Raw genomic sequence first — 21,281 nt, 5'->3', positions numbered from 1 at the left:
CTTACAGCCAAAGCTGCCTCTGGAACAGGGCAAATATGTTTATTTTCTTGGCTTAAAAGCATTACTTTCTATTACAAATTCTAAAAAGGACTTTGAAGGGAAAGAGCAGTTTTTTCATCTCTTGTACGAGCTATCATTTAGATTCATGGCTCCAGGAGGATGATCCCCTTCCTCCCCAGTTTCAGCTTTCTCCAAGTTAGACCTGCTGATACAGCAGGGATAAAGAAGTTTTTCCACCTTACTGGCAAGCAGAACAGTGTCACACTGCACTGATCACCTGCTCAGATTCCACATCGTGTTAAGTGGCCACAGTTTTTATACAGCAGTGACAAAAGGTCACAGTGTGAATACAATGATATCACTTGTAATAGATTTACACTTTACAGCATCTTCCCAAGAATTAAAGTGGGTTTAACAGAAGCAACAAGGATGCATACTGAAAGAATGCTACATTCCATGCAGTTAAGCAGACTTCCAGGAAGAAAAATCCCACAACAAACCACAAAATCCCCGCCCTGAGATTCCTAAACACTGGTAATTAAGCATGAAGAGATACCACAGACATTGAATTATCACTAACAGAAAAATAAATAAATTTGTTAAAGACAAAATTACACTCTTCACTAAAAAAAAGCCAAATTTTTACTTTTCAAATCAAACACATTCCTTCTAATAAGGACAATCCTCTCTGTGAACAGGGTAAAGGAATATCACTTATTGCTTCTTTATAAATACAGATTCAAGATTATGAGTGATATAGCTTAATCTCCAGATCAACACCCATATTCTAAAATAATCATAAAAAGTATGTTATTAGTATGGTGCCTGAAAATTCTGATGTTCTAAACAGTTTAATGCTATAATCCATAGTCCATGCCCTCAGTGCTTTAAGAACCAAATTCTCACTATCTCCAAAGCTAAAATGAACTTGAATTCCATTTTCCCTACTGAAATTAGCTAAAGACTAATAGGGCAGAAACTCTGGGTCAGGAGAGTTTATGTTGCCTGAGGCCGGTTTCAAAGAAGACTTATCTGTTAAACTATTGTGTTCCAATGTTTCATTCCATGCAAAGCTGCTTGTTTAAAAATATGTAAGAAAGAGATGGTAACATAAAATTCTTTACAGTAGATTACAAATTTCTGCATTTAGCAGCTGTCACACATCTACTTTCTGTAGTTCTGGAAGTTTGAGCAGCACTCAAAATATTTAAAAAAGATACTACAAAGCTTTATTAGAAACTCCATTGGAAAATACTGACTATCTGATGAAAAAAAGATATTCATTAAATATCATCTGGTCAGATATAAATACTGTAGCCATGTGGTTTCTTCTCTTAGTTTATTTTCATTGGGTTTTTTTCTAGCATCAGACAATAGTTATTTTTTCCCCAGATCACGTCAATACCCACTTTCCTGATTTCTATTCCTGAATTTTTAATTTTTTCTATCCTCCATGTATCACTAAATCACCTCAACTCAGCTTTACCCATCAAAAATGCTTCCTCGATAGCCTTTTCTTGACCATGCTCCTCAGCCAGCCACCACAAGGCTTGGCTTAGGCTTTCCAAAGTCTACTACAGATGGCAAGAACCCACAGGCAGATGGGAGACACTATGGAATTCTATCCTCTGCACCACCTTCAGGCCCCAACTGCTCCAGGTATTTGAGGAGCAGTAGATGTAGAACTGTGTCTGTGTCTAGGGGTCTCCTGTGAGTGTGGTTTACTCTGCAGCAAAGGGAAGCACGTCCCAGTGTTTTATCCAGCCCCTGTGTCTGACGGCTGGGCTGGCTCCACACTCCCCACAGCATTCCCAGGGCAGCAAAGCTGAACTATGGGCAGGAGTAGGTTCTCACCACCTGCATTTCACCCTTTCCAAGAGACTCCACTTTTCTCTTTTCCCAATTCTGCAGGACAAGTTTTTAAAATTAGGCTTATGATGCAGGACCTGGCAAAAGAGCCATCAAATGGTTTAACTGGCAGAACAGAGGAAGGGTGGAACATCTGGCAGAGGAAGGAGGATCTGATTCCAGAAGAAATCACAAATTACACTCTGTTATTCATAGAAGCAAAAAAAGTTGGTTAAAACTGTCTACAGACATAGAATTATTTAGGGCTTGATTCACACTGGAAGACTTACAATTCGCATAACCATAAAGATGGCTTATATTTTGCAAAAACTGTCAGCATTTGCTCAGTACTTTGTATTTGAGTGCTGCTGTATTATTTGACATTAACATAAAGAAGCATTATTATAATTAACCCAAATTCAGAAATAATAAAGACTGCAAAATAAAGCGGTAACTTCTCTTGAATTAAGTATTTACTAGAAACACTCTAAGTGAGCTCTACCCTCATAAACTGGGTATTAAAAACCTTCTGCTGTACAGACACTCCAAGTGAAATTAGTGTTGAAAACATTAAGTTGAAAATGGTGATGTTTCCAGTTGTTTCTATAAATTCCTAATTCACACAGGTTACAAGTCCTTAACAAAAACCTTGTAAATACACTAAATATATTTATAAAGAGTATAGCTGTGCTAAGAGTACAAGTTACATACTGAAAAACATTAGCAAAACATTAAGGCATTTCTTTTTTCATACCTTAGTTGTACTGTCCATGGAAAAATATGTTTAAAATTTTATTTTTAAAGAGAAAATCCTAAAAAAATAGCATACCAAGTGATATGTAATGAAAAAACACACTCAAAAGTAGTTCAGAGAGATTTATTAGTCCATTCAAAAACTCCTAAAATAACACACAAATGGTATCATTCAGATCAGCCGTAATGAACACGGAGATCCCATTAGTTTCTGTACAGCCATCTCAGTATATTCAGCAAGCTCCATTTTCAGAATACACCAATCCTGAGACCCTCACCTGCCTGAGCACCAAGGAAAATTATAGAAGTACAAAACACTTCCTTGCATTCCCACTTCCAGTCGCTCATGTACAAAGGAATGTGCCAAGATGGCCAATTCACAATGCACAAAAAGACTGGTAACACACCTTATGCAGCATTTTAAAACACAACGTGAGATTAACGGTGACATCGGGTGCTCTCTCAACACCCAAGTACAAACACCAAACCCCTAACCCCCATCTTACGCCGAACCCCTGCCAATGTACACAGGTACAATGTACCTGTACACAGAATTGCACCTGTAGCACTGTGAGGAGGAGACAGCCACCACAGACACATTCACATGCACACTGCTTTCCCTGGGTCACATTACTTTCCTAAAGCTTTACTACCATGTGGTTCTAAATCCTGAAAAGCTTTAAGCGTTGTGTTCAACTTTGTGCAACCCATTTAGTGCCAGAAATGCATGCTTAAAGCTTTGCTGGATTGCAACTTTACCAAGCTATATATTTTCAATTTTAAAAATATGGGGAACAAAATTAAGCATTGCAGCAATGTATTAGACAGAATTTCTGTAGCTGGAATTCTATGTCTCATCTACCTTTTTTGTGTAGGAAATACTGAGAAGTTTGCCACTACTTGAGATGCAAGAACCATTTTGGGTATTAACTGAACTTTACTGAATACACTAACAATCTGAACTAATTTTAATGAGTTTCTCTGCTGAATTTTTATGAGATACCTCTTTTACATTTAAAGAATTACTAGCAAACTGATTTAAATGTCTCTAGAATCTGTAAACAAGTTTCCAGCAACTGTTCCCTAGCCTTCCAGCAGGCTTCTAGCATTAGACACAAAACGTGGAAATAAGAACACAACTGCACGTCCTTCTCAGGTATGTAACTAGGACTCATTATGTCATCCAATTAGAAGGGTAGAAAAACAGTGGGTTTCCTTTTTGTCTTTATTTTTTGTTTTGTTCATTTGTGTTTCATTAGTTGGTGTGAAGATCAAAAATTAGTGTAACTACGACTTCTCTCTCACTTTGTTGCTTTTGGCACCATGCCCAGATAAAAGCCCTTTTTCAAACATAAAATTAATGGCTTAAGCCAAGTACCAAATATGAAATCTTAAAATACTCTCTACTGAGTCAACAATCGCAGACATGCAGTTCATTGCACAAGTGCAAAACTGTTACGTGAACATCTGGATTTAATAACAGTAACCTGAACACTTCAATAAATTCTGTAATGTGCATTTGCTTTGGAGTTTCAGGATATGGGAGATTTTTGTGGTATACATCAATCTTTCACAGAAGGAAAGTTTGAAAAAAGTTGTATTCCGTAACTAACACTGTGCAATTTTAGCTCTTGAACTTCAGGTGCTAAAGAGGTTTAAAAACAATGCCAGGAATACTGGTTCCCTGTCCTCAGCACAGCACGGAATAATTTCATTTGAAGAAGCAAACATGAAACATTCATGGCTGTAAAGTGCAAATAGTCTTAATCTCAGTTGTTCATCTTTTTTTTTTGGACATGCAGCTAAAAAAGCAGCAGATTTATTCACAGTAATAATCAAAGGTTGCAGATATACCAAAGGAGGACACAAAGTGAACTGGTTTGCCAAGTCTAATCAAACCTGCTCTTCATGGAGCCTGCACACAACCCTAAAATACACCTTGCCTTCAGGTTAGGGGAAGCTCCCCTACCTTTAAGTGTTTCCAGTTGGGATTTTTTGCCTAACACAGTTCTGGGGTTTGTTGGAATACATCAATGCTACAGATACATACCCCCTTCTGTGTATATCCAGTTCTGTACGTGTTGTTCTTCCAGTCTCTGGAGAAGCTCTTAGCCATGAAAGTTGTGTGCAGTGTCTGCTTTTTCTGTAGAGCTGGAACCAATGTTCTGGTTCATCTAGGAGGGCTCAGTGGAAACTATCAAGAGGCTTTAAGTTTGGTGCTCTGTCTTGGTTATCCTGAAAATCAGGCAACCTGTTCCACCCCCCTTTTTCCCATAAAAAAGATAAGGAGGGAGGGGCAGGATCAGAATTTTCACAATTTAGGGACCAGCTAAACACCAGAAGCACACAGTTCCAGAACCGAGAATGCGCTAGTCAATATAACCCAAATTCCTTGTTTTACTAAGCTGCTCGACTTCCCAACACCACCTGAAACAGCACTATCAGCATCCATTCTTGGTTACTCCCTTTGAGACAGAAGTTTCCTCATCTAATAACTGGATTGATTTAACCAAACCACATGGGGTCTGGGTGCCCTCAGGAAGTGCTGTGCTGGTACAAGCCTGAGTCACTGCAGAAAAACTGATAAAAATAAACAAAATGCTCTCAGGCCAAAGTATTAGTACCAAAACTATTCCCATTTGGAAAAAGTCTAACATCTGTGAAGGCTTGTAAGCATGACAGTCCTTTAAAAAGAGAAAATATTGTTTAATCAGCATATGAATATTTAAGTCATAATCTTAAGAGATGATTAAAACCCACTCATATCAAAGGCCAAAGCATAAAATCACAGTAACTTGCTCTTAAGTTTATGTAATACAAGTATTACATATGACCAAATTTCTGTTTGTATAGGAACAAATCTCTTGGAAAACCTTCCATTTTAACAGGATTATAAAACCAGCACAATTTAAGGGGATACACTGCTCACTAAAAAAATAGCACAGCAGCTTTATTAAAAAAATGTATTTAGGAAGTTTAAAATTTTTAAGACACAGCACTTACCTTGTATCTCTAGCACCCTTCTAAAGTGTCTGTTTCAGCACATTCCTGGATGGTTGGAAAGTAAAAAGGAAAAACAAAAATCACAAAGATGTCTCAATGATTCTTTATTTTAAAAGCTACGTAATTTGTTCAACCTGAGAAATTAAAGCCTTAAGAATACTAGTTCAGCTTTCTCAGTTTCTGCAGTTTTAGGATGTTAAAATGTGTTACTGGGTTGAAATCCTGAGAGTAAAATGATTTCAATATATTCTTTGTGCATCTTTTAGCACCTTTCATATTCCTACTCAAATACCAAGATGGTATTTGTCTTTCCAGTTACCTCTGGCAAGAACAGCAGCACCAGAGGTGCATCACCTGCTCCTTTTAACTCAACTAAAGTACACAAACCCAGCCCTAGTTCTTTCTTCACATTTGGAAGTGCCAATTATACAACAGAAATATATTTTAGTTTTCTATAGATTCCAATACAATGGAACCTTTACAAAAAAAAGAAATGTGTTCACACCCACATTTTGTCTCTTTGCTATGTCACCAGCTCAAATGGATTTGTTCCAACACTTCATTTATTAAAATATTTTAGAGTATGTGTGTACATATACAGACACATATGATTAAGTCAATAGAAACCTACTGCACACTATATGTAGAAAAGTTTAAAAAGTCAGTTATTTTTAAGTCTGGCATTTATCAAATGCTGTTTCATACAGTAACACTAATGGGGTTTTCCAGTTTTGGCTTTGAACCCACAGGTATCAGACTTAAAACATCCCATACATTGCTCAGCCACACAATTTTACTTTTGATCCCAGAGATGAATCCTAACAGATTATTTTTAATTCTTTTAAAGGCTGAAGCTGGTGTTATGGTTTCTGTACATATCAGTGACAGAGGGTAAAAGCTGAACATGTAAAAAACCAAACCAAAACACACAAGACAAAGAGGTTACAAGATGGAAATGCCAAAAAGGCCCACAAAAATAAATGGCCTATGATAAAACATATTCCCTCTTCCTTCCAATAATCATTTCTTCAGTAATCTAAACACTGTTTAAAAAACCCCGATCCACAACTAAGTATATTCCCTATCCAATATTATATTCATCCATCGTGTCATCAATTATCTAATTTCATTGCTAGGATAACAAGCAAAAGTTCCAATTTTTAAAATATTTGAAGCGTATAAACCACTAAATTTGTCTCAATACCTGTGTATTAACCCTCACTATTAAGCTTTTTTATAATTCATTATAAATTTATATTTATAATATAAAAATAAATATATATATAAATTTATGAATTTATAATTCATTATAAATATATCATCATTCAACAGAATCTGACAAATAGAAAAGGTAAATATTAAGGTGATTTCCATGTTATTGTATGACTGCTTCTAAAAACTCATTTGCATCATTAAGTTCAGTTTTCTACACTTCTCCAAATACTGCCAAATCCTGAAAGATGTTCTGCGCTTCCAATAATGTGATAAGGATCTTCAGCTTCCAGATGTTTTTACTTGCTTCATAACTGGTGCCATTACCAGACAGCAATCTTGTCTAGTTTTAAATGCAAGTTATACCACAAAGTCACATCTGCCCTAAGTAATTACACAGGAAAGAAAGCTTCAGGAAAGAACAAGATAAAATGTCACACATTAAGAGAATAATTTTATGAAATGCCAGCTGTGCCCTTTTTGAGAGCTTTAAAACCTCAATTAATTCAAAACCTGGGCGTTTTTTATCATAAAGGAAAAGATGCAGCGTGAGGAAGACATGTGAACAACTCCCCATAAACAAGAACTTGAGAACATGCTGCACCCACAGGACAGTGTAAGCTTGGCTTTTTTCTTAAGAGGCGAGCGATGTTTAAGTATTTTAGACATACTGGCATACCAGATTTCACGGTAGTGTTTTTGAAACATTCATGAAAAGATAATTTTTCTGATACTTACTTCATAACTAGACAAGTTATTCACTTTAAATCCTGTAGTCTTTATTTCAGCTAATTGCCTGCTGCAGCCAGAAGTCCTGGTATTATCTCTCGACTGCACTGAGACTGACTAACAGCAGTTTTCTGCACTGCACACTTGCACGCCAATACAAGACTCACATAAATGGGACAAAGGCAAATGTATTTGCTGGCAGAAATGCACGGCACGGCAGCACAGCTCTCCACCTGGCTCCCCGCGTCCCAAAGAATGTCACTGCCGCAAGCGTCAGTCAAGTGACCTGCACCCGGGATGGGGCTCTGTGCATACAGGTGCTGTGCATACACTTGTTTACAAAGCTGATTCTAGAATCGTGGAATCGTCGAGCTTGAAAGAGACCTTTAATATTGTCCAGTCCAACCATCAAACCAGCACTACCACCGAAACCTCCAAACTGTATCACCCAGCGCCACATCCAGTCCTTCAAACGCCTTACGGATGGTGACTCCCCCACCTTCTTGGGCAACCTATTCCAATGCCTGACCACCCTAAAATGGATTAACCAAGTGCCACCTAAAATCCACGTAACGTCGCAGAAAACAAGTCGAACTCGTTAACAGTCCCTGGTCTAAGGGTCGCTCTTCTCACAGCTCAGTGAGCTCCGCTGCAGCTGCACGACTGGGGTCACGGAGGACTCACGTCTCCCCTCCGCGGCTCCGGGCGAGGCGCTCCCATCCCAACGCCCGCAGGCTTCGGGCCGGGCCCGCAGTGCCTCCCTGCTGCTCACAGCCCTGCACCTCACCCGGGAGCGAGCGTTCCTTACTAACAAATAGTAACACGGGATACATCCACCAGCGGCCGCACGGCAGGGGCCGGGCCGGTGCGAGCCGCGTCCCAGGACGCAGTGCGGGCACCGGCACCTCCACCTGCTCGGGACCCAGAGCGGCCCGGAGAAGCTGGGGGGCCGCCCCCCACCGTGTCCCCTGCTGCAGCCCCGCGGGAATCCTGCCCGCCCCCGGCAGGGAGGGGGTGGCCGCCACTCTCGGCACTCCCGCCCGCCCCAACCTCCTTCAGAAGGCTCTGCGGGCGGGGCGGCGCGCAGCCCACCCCGGGGCCGGGCGGCGGCGGCTGCCGGCGGTGCCACTCCCGCTCAGCGGCGTGGCCCGGCCCGGCCCGGCCCGGCCCGTTCCAGCGCGCGGCAGCGCGGCCGACTCGTGAGGCCCGGACCCCGTGAGGCGGCGCCCGACCGCGCGCGCCCCGCGCCCCCCGCCCGCGCTGTCCCGCTCACCCCGGCCCGCCGCGGCCATGTTCCTCTCGCGAGCTCTGCGCCCGGGACCGCCCTCCCCGGGCGCGCGCCCCGGCGGTTGGCCCGCGGGCGGGGGCGGGGGAGCCGCGCGCCCTGGCGCCGCGCACGTGCGGGAGGCGGAGCGGCACATCCGGGCACTCCTGCCCTCAGAGAGCGGGCATGGGGGAGTTGTTACCGGCTGCCCCCGGAACGGAGTCACTGAACCATGGAGGTTGGAAAAGAGCTCTGAGATCATCGAGTTCAACCTATGACCGAGCACCACCGTGTCAACCAGAGCATGGCACTAAGGGCCACGTCCAGCCTGTCCCTTAACACCTCAAGGGATGGTGACTCCACCACCTCCCTGGGCAGCCCGTGCCAATGTCTAATCACCCTTTCTGGGAAGAAATTCCTTCTGTGTCCTACGTAAGCCTCCACTGGCGCGGCTTAATACTGTGTCCTCTCTTCCTGTCGCTGGTTGCCTGGGAGAAGAGATCGACCCCTACTGCTACAACCTCCTTTCAGGTACTTGAAGAGCAATAAGGTCTCCCCTGAGCCTACTTTTCTCCCGGCTGAGCCCCTTCAGCTGCTCCTCATAGGAGCTGTGCTTCAGACCCTTCCCCAGCTTCGTTGCCTTTCTCTGGACACACACCAATCCCTCAATGTCCTTCCTGAATTGAGGGATCCAGGAACTGGACGCAGCTCTCGAGGAGTGCCCTCACCAGGGCCGAGTGCAGGACAGTCACTTCCCCAGTCCTGCTGGCCACACTATTCCTGGTGCAGGCATTTTTGAAAGTTCTCTGGGGTCACTCCACAGGCCCAGGCAAATCGCCCCGTCCCTCACACCCGTGCCTCGGCCGAGGCGGCCCCGCCGCTCCCTGGGGGCGCCGAGCAGTGGCGGGAGGGCCGGACCGACCCGTGCCCGGGGCTTTGTCCTGGGGCGGGCGGAGGCTGTGACTGGTGAGCAGAGCTCGGTCCCTCAGCGCTCTCCTCCGGGTGCTGCAGTCGCTTGGATTTGAAATTCGAAGCAAAACTCAGGGCATGGCTTCAAATGTTGGCTGTGCAAACAGTCACAAACAAGATGGGACTCATACCTCGTGTATTTCACCTTCAGGCTTAGCTGTCAGTGTCTGAGGTGACTGAACTTGATTCAACATCAAGCCAATCACGAGGAAAAAAAATTCTTCAAAGAAGTTTTGGAAACCTGATGATTTATGCTTGAGAATGTGCAGTAGAGAGCACAGGCATTTATTCTGTGAGCAGAATATGATCATGCATGCACACAATAATTTATTGCACACATTGTGCAACACTGTGCTCACAGTGAATACCTAACAAGTTGACTTTTACTAATACTGAGCCAGTCCTGTTCTGTAAGTACATACTGCATCAGGCCCAGTATTATGCAACCCTGCTTTTGGGTTGTACTTCTTTTAGCTCACAGATTAAGGACTAAGCTGCCACTTGGTGCAATGGTCTAATACAGGTTTTTTATTATTTGCAAGTTGCTGATGTCCAGGAGCTTGCTAGGAGACTGCATCGAGCTTACCTACGTGCTGACCAAGCAAAACATGGTTCCCTGCACCAAAAGAGTTTTTCAGTGCTCTTGTTCAGCAGTGATACTGCAGGTATAAAAAAAGAGACAGTTTTTATTTCCTTATAATTTTAAGATGACATTCCAATATGCTTCACTATAAATTAATGCTTTGACATTTAAAGAATTACTTGTGCAATTTGTTTTAGATGGATAGGAAGGTTATTTTTTTGTTAGGCTTTGTAAAACAGGGTAAATTTCTCTTATGTTTCTCTAGATTACAGTTATCTAATCAGATTTGGTCCAATTCCAGAAGCAAACTAAAACCAACAATGACATGGAAACTTAGCAATGAACTATGTAAAGATCTCAAAAACTGTAATTTGGTCCAGATTTACTTCAGTCCCTCTTCAAATGAAATAGTTCATTCAGATGTAGTCTGCCTTTAAAACCAGAATGCAAACAGCTACAAAGAAGTTCTCAATCTACTGTTAGCATCTAATCAATCAAATTAGGATTACAAAGCAGTTAAGGTGTCTTGCTGTGCAATTACATTTTTTGAACAAGGTCCGAAAACTTTGGAAACTAAGGTGGCAAAAGGATACGAATTCAGTGGATGTCTGTTTGCAAATCATTACCTAAGACCAAGCAGTTATTGGTGCTAACAGCAGGAAAAGGTGACAGAGATGTGTGTAACTGGGAAGTAGGTGAGACTCATACAGTTAAAAAGAACTGTGGAATAACTATTGGAATGCCTTTAGTTGGATGCCTTTTAGCATGGACAAGTGCATTTAAGATGGTCAGGAATTTGTAGAGAATGAAGACATTTATAAACAAATTCTTACTCAACAGTAGTTGTGTTTTAACAGAAATCAAGGATTCAATCAAACTTTGCTACATCTGTTTTTCACATTTAGTCTTGAACAAGTCAGGGAGGCTTCATCCCAATGGCCATGTCTAGAAAATGTATATTGTCCTTCAAAATTACTGAATGTTTGGTGCTGCCCTTTTTTATGAAATATTCTAATTTTTTAATATTTCTGGAGTAAAACATTGGTCTAGAAAGTTCTAGGAAAAATAATAATTGAACAGCAACACAAAAGCCTCACCTACAAATTCAATGACGCACACAAATCCGAAAGTAATTAGAGAAAAACAGACTAATGTAAATACTACCAGAGGATTTGGAGTGTGAATGCTACTGAAGATGAGATGTCAGATAATTATGACAAAGAAATTATGTTAGGATTTTAAAATTTTTCTCAAATGCACAAGATAAAAGGAATAGTTGCTATATGACTCCGTCTTTGAATTGTTTATATTTGCAAAGAATTCTTTATTTTCAATGTTCCTAAAAGCACAAGATATCCCTTTGCTAGCAAGAGATTATGTTGATGAAGTTCTGTCTGCCTCTTCACCTTTTTTTTCCTTTAAGTTAGCCAAAACATTGAAAACCCAGAAACATAAAAAGATTAGCTGTGATTTTAGGTGATGGCAACATATAAATCAAGTTTCTCTCTTTATGTAAGAATTGAACTTACGTAGTTGTTACAGAAATGCAGATCACCTCTGTGGAGAGTGCATGAAATATGAAGCAATAAGTATGAACAAGAGCATTGTGCAAGAGGTGTGAATCTCTTTAATGTTACAGTGCAGCCTAGATCATTGTAGTTATTCCAATGGCTGCATTAATGCCCATTCATTGATTAGAAGGGTATAGACAGGGTTCATATTGCAGAACACATGGAGTTTTCCTTGATGAAAAATACTATAGAACTTGAAAAGCCTGGGAAAAAGATGTCTGAGACAAAGGGTTAAGGGTTTGGCATTAAACATAGATGGTGCTCATTTCTTGAAGTAATTTGTGTTTTATGAAACAACATGGTGATAGGAGTCAATGAAAAAGACACGTTTAAAGCAGCAAATAACTACTTAAAAACAGTTTCTTCCATAGAATCACTCTATGGAAATTGTCCAGCTCCGCACAATTGTTCTTGACTTTTGAGCACCACCTTTCCTGTCTTGGGTATGGACATGTACAACGCTTCCTTCGTCTTGCAGAATAGTTCAACAAGAGCTCTGGGCATTTGCATCCAAGAGTAATAACGGACTCTATATTCCCTTTTTTACAACATAAAAAGGATAAGAAGCAGTGGTACAATGGTTGAAGCTGTGAGAGCAGTGCTATGCTCTGCAATGAAAGGATGAACCCAACTCTCCTCCTCTTGCTTTCAAACCAATGTTCTGTTGTTAGAAACTGCTGAACATGAAAAGCAGATAAATGACACAATATCAGTATTTTAATATTCCAATTAATGCACAGATAAAAATATTTGTTGTGCTTTATAGTGAATATGTATTTAATCATGCAATTGTAAGCTGTATATTTTAGGGAAGGATTGTTTATTTAGTGAAGAAATGCAAACATATTTTAGGAATTATTCAGAAATTAGCTATGCTTTTCAGTTCTAGTACAGGCTTTATATAAAGAATTTTTTTATTCTAGAGATGTAAACACTGTGTTCAGATTTGTTAATAAAGACAATTAATTTAATTATGCAATAATTAAATTTAATTTATTTAAAATATGCAATAATATATTCTGTAGTAGTGTCAACTACATATTCGATGGGGGTATTAAATTTCTAGATGAAATTCATTGAGTAAAGACCACAATTTTCCCATCTAACTTTGAGGATTGCAGAATAGTAGTGCAATTCGTTTACAGTTAAGCAAGCTACTTTGAAACTAGGGCAAGAACTACTACAGCTTCTCCTTGTGTCATATAATTTGTAATTATTATGTTTCAATATATTCCTTAAAGGCCTGAGATCAAAAGATTGACAAAACACGTTATGCGAGGAAGAAGGAACTACTTTATCCACAGAGCATTCTTCAAAGAGCTTTAGCTGAGGGGAAATGGATGAGTTATTGTTACAATGTTATTTGGATTTGTATAAGCTTTTAACACTAGTTACAAAATGGCAGCATAGTTAATAAGGGGTGGTTCTCTCACAGGGGAACAACACCTTGAGTTCAATAGAAAACAAAGGACAGGAATGTCTTTGTGAAGTATCCTGTTGTGGCTGCTCTTCAAGGGAGCATGCTGGACTAGATGGACTTTTAGTGTAAAGCACAGAACCAGTTCTTATTTGACAAGGAAATTGAAAAAAGGAAAAGACAGCATTTATCAGTCTAATAGATAAGAACAAAAGCAAAAAAATATGAAAACCTATCACCAGATTACTGGTTAAATTAGTAGGTTAAATAAGTAGTATAAATCATTATGAAATTGAAACAGCCATGTTACAGACACATTAGGCTGACCTTATCCCTGAAATAATGTTTTTGAGAAACTTGCAAACTGAACTCACCGATTCTGCAGAAGGGATTCAATGTCTGGGAGCAGCGATCCTGCAGTTTTGGTCTCCATTGCCAACTGTAGTCATGCTGACCTTACTGGATGGAGCTCACTGGAGGTCATCAGGGGCTTCTCATAAAAGAAAACCAGATTGCGCTTCAGGTTACATCTGAGACAATAATATAACTGATCACCATTGGCTGTTATTACATTAGGTTTTAACACTGCCAAACAGTGGTTATTCATATTAATTGTAAATTTAGTCTTGCACTGAAGCTTTAATAGTCTGTCACAAGGAATGGATATTTATTAATGGCATTTAAGTTATATTTTTTCATTTTCGTTTGATCTTTCCATTGGTTTCTTTCCTTTAATCCTCCTAATAACTTCTCTTTTCTTTATTATTTTCTCCTATGGTGTACCTGTATCCCCTCTATCAGCCCATTTTGCCCACGAGACCTTTCTGCCTGCTTTTCCTCTCATGTAGAGGCAGCCTCACCTTTGAATACGTGTGTATTCCATCTCTGCAGCCTCCTCATGCCTCTTTTCTCCTCATTTGCCTGTTCCTTTAAGCAACAGGACACATGCCAGAGACTGCTGTTCTTTCATGTCTCAGCCATAGTCCTGCAGTTTTGCAGAAATTGGAGGCTTGCAGGGAGGAGATTGAGTTGGCAACAGGAGTCTGCCTATCTGCCCCTAGGCTGCAGATTTTGTACCTGCTCCCTGTCCTTTTACTTAACAGCTGGTAGAGACAAAAAGAGGTGAACAAAGATAAAAAACCCGACTCTCTGTTTCTCTTTCCTCCAGATATACCAAAAAGAGTGAGGAAAAGGTCACTGTCGACTGGTGCTAGTGCAAAAAATTTGGCTTTGAACATATCCTTGTGTAGATGTAAAGTAAGGCAGTAGGTGAATATAAATGCCTAGGTTACTACAGCTATTATATATATATACAGCTATATATATAATTAAAATATTCTGCTAATATTTTAATTTATATGCAGCAAGAATCTTCTTCAATAAACAATACTCCTTGTCAAAACAGTGGTGGCCTAAACAGTGGCAGAACAGTGCAGCTGCTCCAAGTTTGGGGTGTATAACTAGGGGTGGCGCCAGGTAGAATTGTTGCTTTGGTGAGTGCTGAGGCATCTGGAAGGATATGAAAAGTCATAGACTAATGTGTGTGGATTTGGGCCAGTGCCTGTGTGAGAAGCATTTGTTAGCTGTGGGGCTCTAAAGGCTGCTACAGTTAGCCAAGGAGACTTGGGAAGCTTTTGGGATATCCCTTTGGGAAATGTTTTTCTAGAGAGCTGAGGGTACATGCTTTGGTTTGGCAGAGGACTCCAGGATCTCCAGTCTCTTGCTAATGGTTAAAAAACCTTAACAAACAAGAAGCCTGAATGATGGTAACTATAGTCTTATTTACTGCTGTCCTGTAGAAAGGCCCCAAGAAAAGACACAATTTATCACCTTGGTGCTGGTTTAGCAAGAACCTTCTGTGTTTTCTGTAGAAATGTAGGGAAAGACCTGCTGTAGTATCAAGTGTGTCTTTTCTCTCACTGGAAGGAAGGCATCTTCTGCTTCAGGCCACATACTCCCCAGGATCAACAATGTTATTCAGCTTTATGATTTGTTCATTTCCTGCATATTGAATATGGAGATGATGGTCATTTTACACTTTAAAATGATTGCTCATTTTGTTTAACTGAGCTACCAGTGTAGAGCGGTTAAACTGCAAGCACAAGTGTGAGGAATTAACTGCCCACAGCTGGTGAAAGATCCTGAACTCTTTGTCACTTGCTTATCTTGGTCTTCAAGAATGAGGATTTCTGAAATTTCTGGCAGTGAATCAAAGCTTTTGTGGAGAGGATTTTTGCAGTGGGGATGTTTGGTATTAGTTTTAGAACACTGGCAGCCAGCCCTTTACTTCTAATTAATGAGAGAGAGATTTTCTAACAGAGAGAGCTCCTTGATTTAATTTTAATTTTTGTCTGAATGTCCAGAGCATTGAATGGGTGTCTGATCATTGGAACAACCTCCTTAGCACAGATCGAAAGAATTAATACAATTAATTTACTACCACCACAGGAAAAATTCTAAGATTTCGTTTATACAGATTGAGACTGATAATGAATATGCAAACCCAAATGTACAATACTCTTGCCTTTTCTATGATGCAAGTTCAATTTCTCATGTAAAGCTGAGGGCTGAGAGGCAGAAAGCAATTCCTTTGGTACATGTGAGATGGAGGCTTTTCTAATTCCTATTCCGTGACTGGAGAGTCCATGGGCTACTTGTCTCAGGTAGTAACTGAAACCTTTTCCCAATGATTGCAGCTATCTTAGTGCTGATCTTATTTTGTTTTAGAGCATTTTGAAATATAGTTATAATGCAGGCTTGGCAAAAGAACAGTGTAAAATGGAAAAATAGCAAAATGTGCGGAGACTGCTGTTCATTTTGTGAGGCAAAGCTTGTGACTTAAGAATGCTGCTTAGCAACAGATGGGGAAAATCTGAAGGTGATCGCATCATCTTGCAGTCCCTGAAAATTAATTATTCATGTTCATTCTGCCTTTTAAGTCCCATCCTTTTCATGCTCGTGTTCTGCTTGTTCCTTGGGATGAGGAGTGTGAGATGGCTCAGCCATGTAACCCAGTTTTGTTATCCCCCATTCTCATGCTGATGCAGCGGTGATGCAACTGCAGAGCTCTAGCTCAGGGTGCTCCAGTTCTCTGTCCCACTATGCTGTACACAATGCCTATTGATCCCTAGGGAATAGGACCCAGAGGTGTCTGGGAAGGAGGGAAGGACTGGCACCCCAGACCGTGCAGCTTCTGTGGATGACTGTGTCACTAGGCACACAAGTCTGTCTCTATTAGCACCATTCAGCACCAACCCTTGGTGCAACTCCTCCTCTGCAACTTCTCACACCTTGTTCTCCAACAGTTTGACTTCATATATCTTTTTCATACTTTCAAAGAGCACAGGGTGGCTTTTCTTTCCTAAGTTTGATTTCCTTAGGAAATGACCCAGATTCCAGATTGAAAAATTTATTTTATGGTATTGCTAATGAAATTGGCAGATTGTGGAATTTGGGAAGCTGTAAAGTCCCCATTTGATTCATGTGCCACCACCATCATTCAGCATGCACAGAGTAGAAGCATAAATACAATATTATAAATTGGCAAGTAGTGTTTAATTTATTTATCTGCAGATGCCTTCCCTGTAAACCAAGGCTTATGTTGACCAAGTCATTAATCAACTTCTCAGGCTTAAAGTATAAACATTTCATATCCAGCTGAAATATTCATTTGCATAAATAGTTAAGGAAGCAATGATTTGCATTGATATTTAACTGGTATATGCCACCAGGGATGTTTTTACTTTTCCCTGGGGGAACTTCAACTTTTCAAATGCAGTTATGACACAACATAGCATGTGAATTACCCAGAACAGTTACTGCTTTTTTGTTGTTTCTTATTAGCCCAAAAGCAAGGCACCTTCAAGGAAACATAATGGTTTTCTCTACATAGAGCATTGAGAAAACTTTGGGGTGAATTCTTCAAGATATTGCTTAGGGATAAACCTGCAGACTATGAGAAGTTTTTTGTGTAAAAAATGTCACCATATATTAATTATGCTTACTACTTAATAAAACCACATTCAAAGACTTGATCATATGCCTAGATCCTCTAGCTGGCATCTACACAGAACTGGGGAAAAAATCTACCATCATATAGCTGCTAATTTGAGCTTCTAAATTGAAGGTTTCAATGTTCAGTTAAGGTGCAATTAGTTGAAAATGAGGTATTATGTACCAAAATCCCCATGTCAGCTTTGAAACTTAAGCTTATGATGAAGTAAGACATTCCAAAATTGAAGTTATGGCTGCATTCTCTCTTCCTCTCTATGCCAAACATGTGTTCATAATCCTTTCTACTTACTCATTATTTCTTAACACAAAACAGTAAATTAGGTCCATATGAGACTTTTAGATAAATAAAACCAGATCATAACTGATTTGGCCCTCAGCCTATTTTGGTATCTGCCAGTCTAAGCAGTGTGACCCTAAAAATAAGGGTCAAGCTAATTGCAGTTGCTCAGAAATCCAGATTTTCCAGGTCTGAACTGGGTCCTGCCCGCCAGCCCGAATTTCTTGGTAGTATTTAAAACTCATTCTTAGAAAAAGGATTTGAACTGAGAAAGTCTAGCAGCAAACTGTAACTTCTTGGTTCTTGACTCCATGCTACCACTTAATCATCAGCTTTCCTGTCTTACAGGGTAGTGAGAGACACTCTAGAAGGTAAGATTGAACTGGCTTCTAGACAGGTTTTTTGGTGAGTTTGTACCACGGGATAAGTGTCATATTTGGTCCCAAAGCTACACTGGAGGTGGCAGAACGTTTTTGCCTGTGACTTAGGATGAATCAGTGCATCACTGCTAGGAATCAAGAGAAACCTCAGTGTAAGCTGCTCAGAGTATCACTAGACTCTTACTGAAATAAAGACTTTTGTCTTAAACTGATAATAAGCAACAGCATATGAGAGCTGAAAAAGCATATGGAAATATATGAAAGATATTGTTTTAAAGTTTAAACTAACCTATGAGTCAGTGGTGAGTTTCAATTTCATCATGGACTTGCTTTATCAACTTGAGCGTAACCCTTTGCCTTTAGTTTTTCTGGCTCTCTATTTGTGAGATAAAAGGAATACCTCACCAAGTGCATGACTAAGTAAGTTCTTAATTTTATAACCTAGCAAAGAGACACAGTACTCTTCTCACAGGGTCTGGTTGGTATTTGTCTAGAGCTTGTATTCTTTCAACCACAGTAGGTCAAGTTAAATGAGTTCTACTTATGTCCATAGTCATTAAAAAGGACAGTTACTGTATTAGTATTAGAAATCTTCAAGTCCATGAGCAAGCCTACTCTGTTACTGGACAGTCATTTCACTGCACTCTGAACTTTGTATGTTACTTTGTACCTCATCTCTGCTAGTGCACTGCTGGTACATCAGAACAAAGGAAAATACAAGAGAAGGTATTATTTTTCTTTTAAATTATTATAAAACCTTTATAACCTATTACAAATAAAAAGTTAAGGAAAATTTTGAAAAAGGAATTACTGTATTTGTTTAAGTCTTTTTTAAAATCTTCTTTTCTGAGATAAGATTTGTAGTTAAGTTCCTTGTTTCTAACTGTTATTAAGCAAGGTAAATAAAGTCTATACAATACATTGGAAAAACTCTGGTGGAAGTATTCCCTAACTGACTGGGAGTACAGGAAATATTTTGTTTTGGTTTGTTGTTGTTGTTTCTTTCTTTCTTTCTTTCTTTTTTTTTTTTTTTTTTTTTTTTTTTGGCATGGAGGAAACTTCATCTCCAATCTGGTTAGAATCCTTGATCCAGTTTTAGAATTTGAGCTTTTAACTATTTTTGTATTCAGTAAACAAACACTGCAAAATCTCACCCGTGCAGAATGCTTCATGCTTGAAATGTTGTACTGTTCCTACAATTGCATTTAGATAAAGCTGTTCACCTTCAGATAATGAAACTGTTAAAAACACCAAAATCCAGAAAACCCAAAGAAAGGAGAGGAGAGAGTTCTGACTTGTGGAAACAATCTGAGCTGGCTGTTCTGGGAATGATCTTCAGAATTAGCTCATTATTTGTTCTTGGTGCACTCCACCAATTAAACAAACAGTTTTAAATATAGAACCAGGGATGGACTTAGCTGGCTTTTTCAGGGTCGTTCCAGAGACACAGCCACTGAAGATGTGCAGGCTCGTGTCACCCACCCTGCAGGTATTCTGTGTGTGTGTGCACGTGCAGGTGCTGATGTGGGACAGCACAGGCTGAAAGCTGGCAATGGCCCAAGGGAAGTCAGACATTCTTGGTGGACACCAGTTGAAATTCCTCTGTTTGGGTAATGACACAGGAGTTATTCAAACCACTAGAAATATGTCAGGGATCCCTAAGGAGCTGGTGGGGCTGACCAAAAAAACCCAAACCACTGCATTTTAATACCAATAGCACTTTGTGGAAAAGAACTCAGACAACTTAGTATGTGATTCAAACCTATCAAGTAAATATTAAAATGAAAAACTTGATTATGACTTCTGTCAGCTAGTGATGTGCAGTATAATGCAAATATTTAAGAAAACACAAACTTACTATAATAGCTATATGAACTGTAGTACAGCAGATTTATTGTTGAAGTTCAAGGCTTGGCTGACACATCTTCACTATCTGAAAGACTGTCTGTATAGATAGTACCTCATCCACCAAGATTTGCACCAATCTTTGTCTTGAAGATTTTAGGTATTTTTCATATTTGGTATGGGCAGGACTTTCCTTGAAGGATCTCTAGACTTTTGCTGTTGTGCTATAGCTGCAGGTGATCTGAACATTTGCATCCTGGCCAGCTTTTGTTAGGAGTGTCTGCCCCCCTTACTGTCACAATGCAAGTGTTGGAAAGACGTTTTGTAAGCTGTAGAGAAAGTGGATTGATACACTTCCAAATGCATCTGTGACAAATGAAACGAGGATTACAGAGACTTCAGAATCGTGATAGTTTAACACAAATATATGTTGATTTTAAAGACCATAGTTCTTCCCAACACTTAACACTCAGAGATTTAGGATGAAGCAGAAACAAAGCATATTTTGACAATGGAAAGAGTTAGAGAGGAGGATTTCAATAAAGAAAAATTAGACAGAAGTAGGAGACATGGAGTTAATATTTTTGCTGTTGCAGATCTCCCACATCATAATGTAAGTGCTTAAGCGTGGAAAAAGAGTTTTTGCAGGATCTGAGAACTTGCCAGTTGTAGTACTGCAATATGTAAAAATGGTCGTGAGATATAAATGCCGCAAGAAAGTTTGCAACTTCTGCTATCTATTTGTAAGATTCCAAGAATTTTGTGACACGTAAAAAGTACTTGGAAATTTTTCCAGGGTGGGAAAAATTTATAAAATCAACTGATTATGATTTTATTGTGTCTGTTATTTGGACTGCTTTTAATCTGTTTAAAAAGAAATCTAAGACAAAACTGAGAATTAAATGTTGCAAGAACTGCCAACCTGCTGCTCTCTTTTCTCTGAGTGTCAGCTTTCCAAGTGTGCCACGCCTCAAGTCTGGGACCAAAATGAAAACTAAGTACAATACTTTTTTTATGTAAGTCCCTGGATATTAAATACTGGACAAGGCTCCAGTACAGCCAGTCTTGCAAAGAATTCAGTGTTATTTTTGCTCAACAGACATCACAAATTGCAACAATATGTAAGCAGCATTCTTGAAGGGAAACAAAAGGACAAGAATACAGACAGTCATGATTAGGATAAGAGATGTGAAAAAGAAATAAATCAGAAAATTCGAGAGGAAAACCAGAAGAAAGATAAAAGATGAATAGAGAATCTGAGAATAATGTAAATTCACAAGAATTTACATTTTCACAACAAAAAAGTGATGAAGAAACTGTAAGGTGTTACTTAATTCAGTGCTAAATGATGCTGTGAGTATAGGACACACGGATCTCCACTACACAGCTGCACAGCTGGGACATTGCTGGGACATT

General features: G+C 39.8%; 1 protein-coding gene across 3 annotated transcripts in view; it reads right to left on the bottom strand.

Annotated features, from left to right (window-relative positions):
* MRTFB (myocardin related transcription factor B) overlaps positions 1–8,877 on the bottom strand; it is a 71,990-nt gene extending 63,113 nt beyond the window's left edge. For 2 of the 3 annotated variants that reach the window (XM_032126330.1, XM_032126333.1), the window contains exons 1-2: positions 8,819–8,877; positions 5,605–5,649 (exon numbers count right to left, since the gene is read on the bottom strand). The gene's annotated coding sequence lies outside the window, so the exon portion shown is untranslated. Of the gene's footprint in view, positions 1–5,604; positions 5,650–7,554; positions 8,470–8,818 lie in introns of those variants that run through there. The other variant, XM_032126331.1, reaches the window with a different exon arrangement.
* Between the last annotated feature and the right edge of the window lie 12,404 nt (positions 8,878–21,281).

The sequence above is a fragment of the Corvus moneduloides genome, chromosome 16 (assembly GCF_009650955.1).
Source record: "Corvus moneduloides isolate bCorMon1 chromosome 16, bCorMon1.pri, whole genome shotgun sequence".
Taxonomy (NCBI): Eukaryota; Metazoa; Chordata; class Aves; order Passeriformes; family Corvidae; genus Corvus; species Corvus moneduloides.
This window is presented reverse-complemented; position numbering and strand designations above follow the sequence as displayed.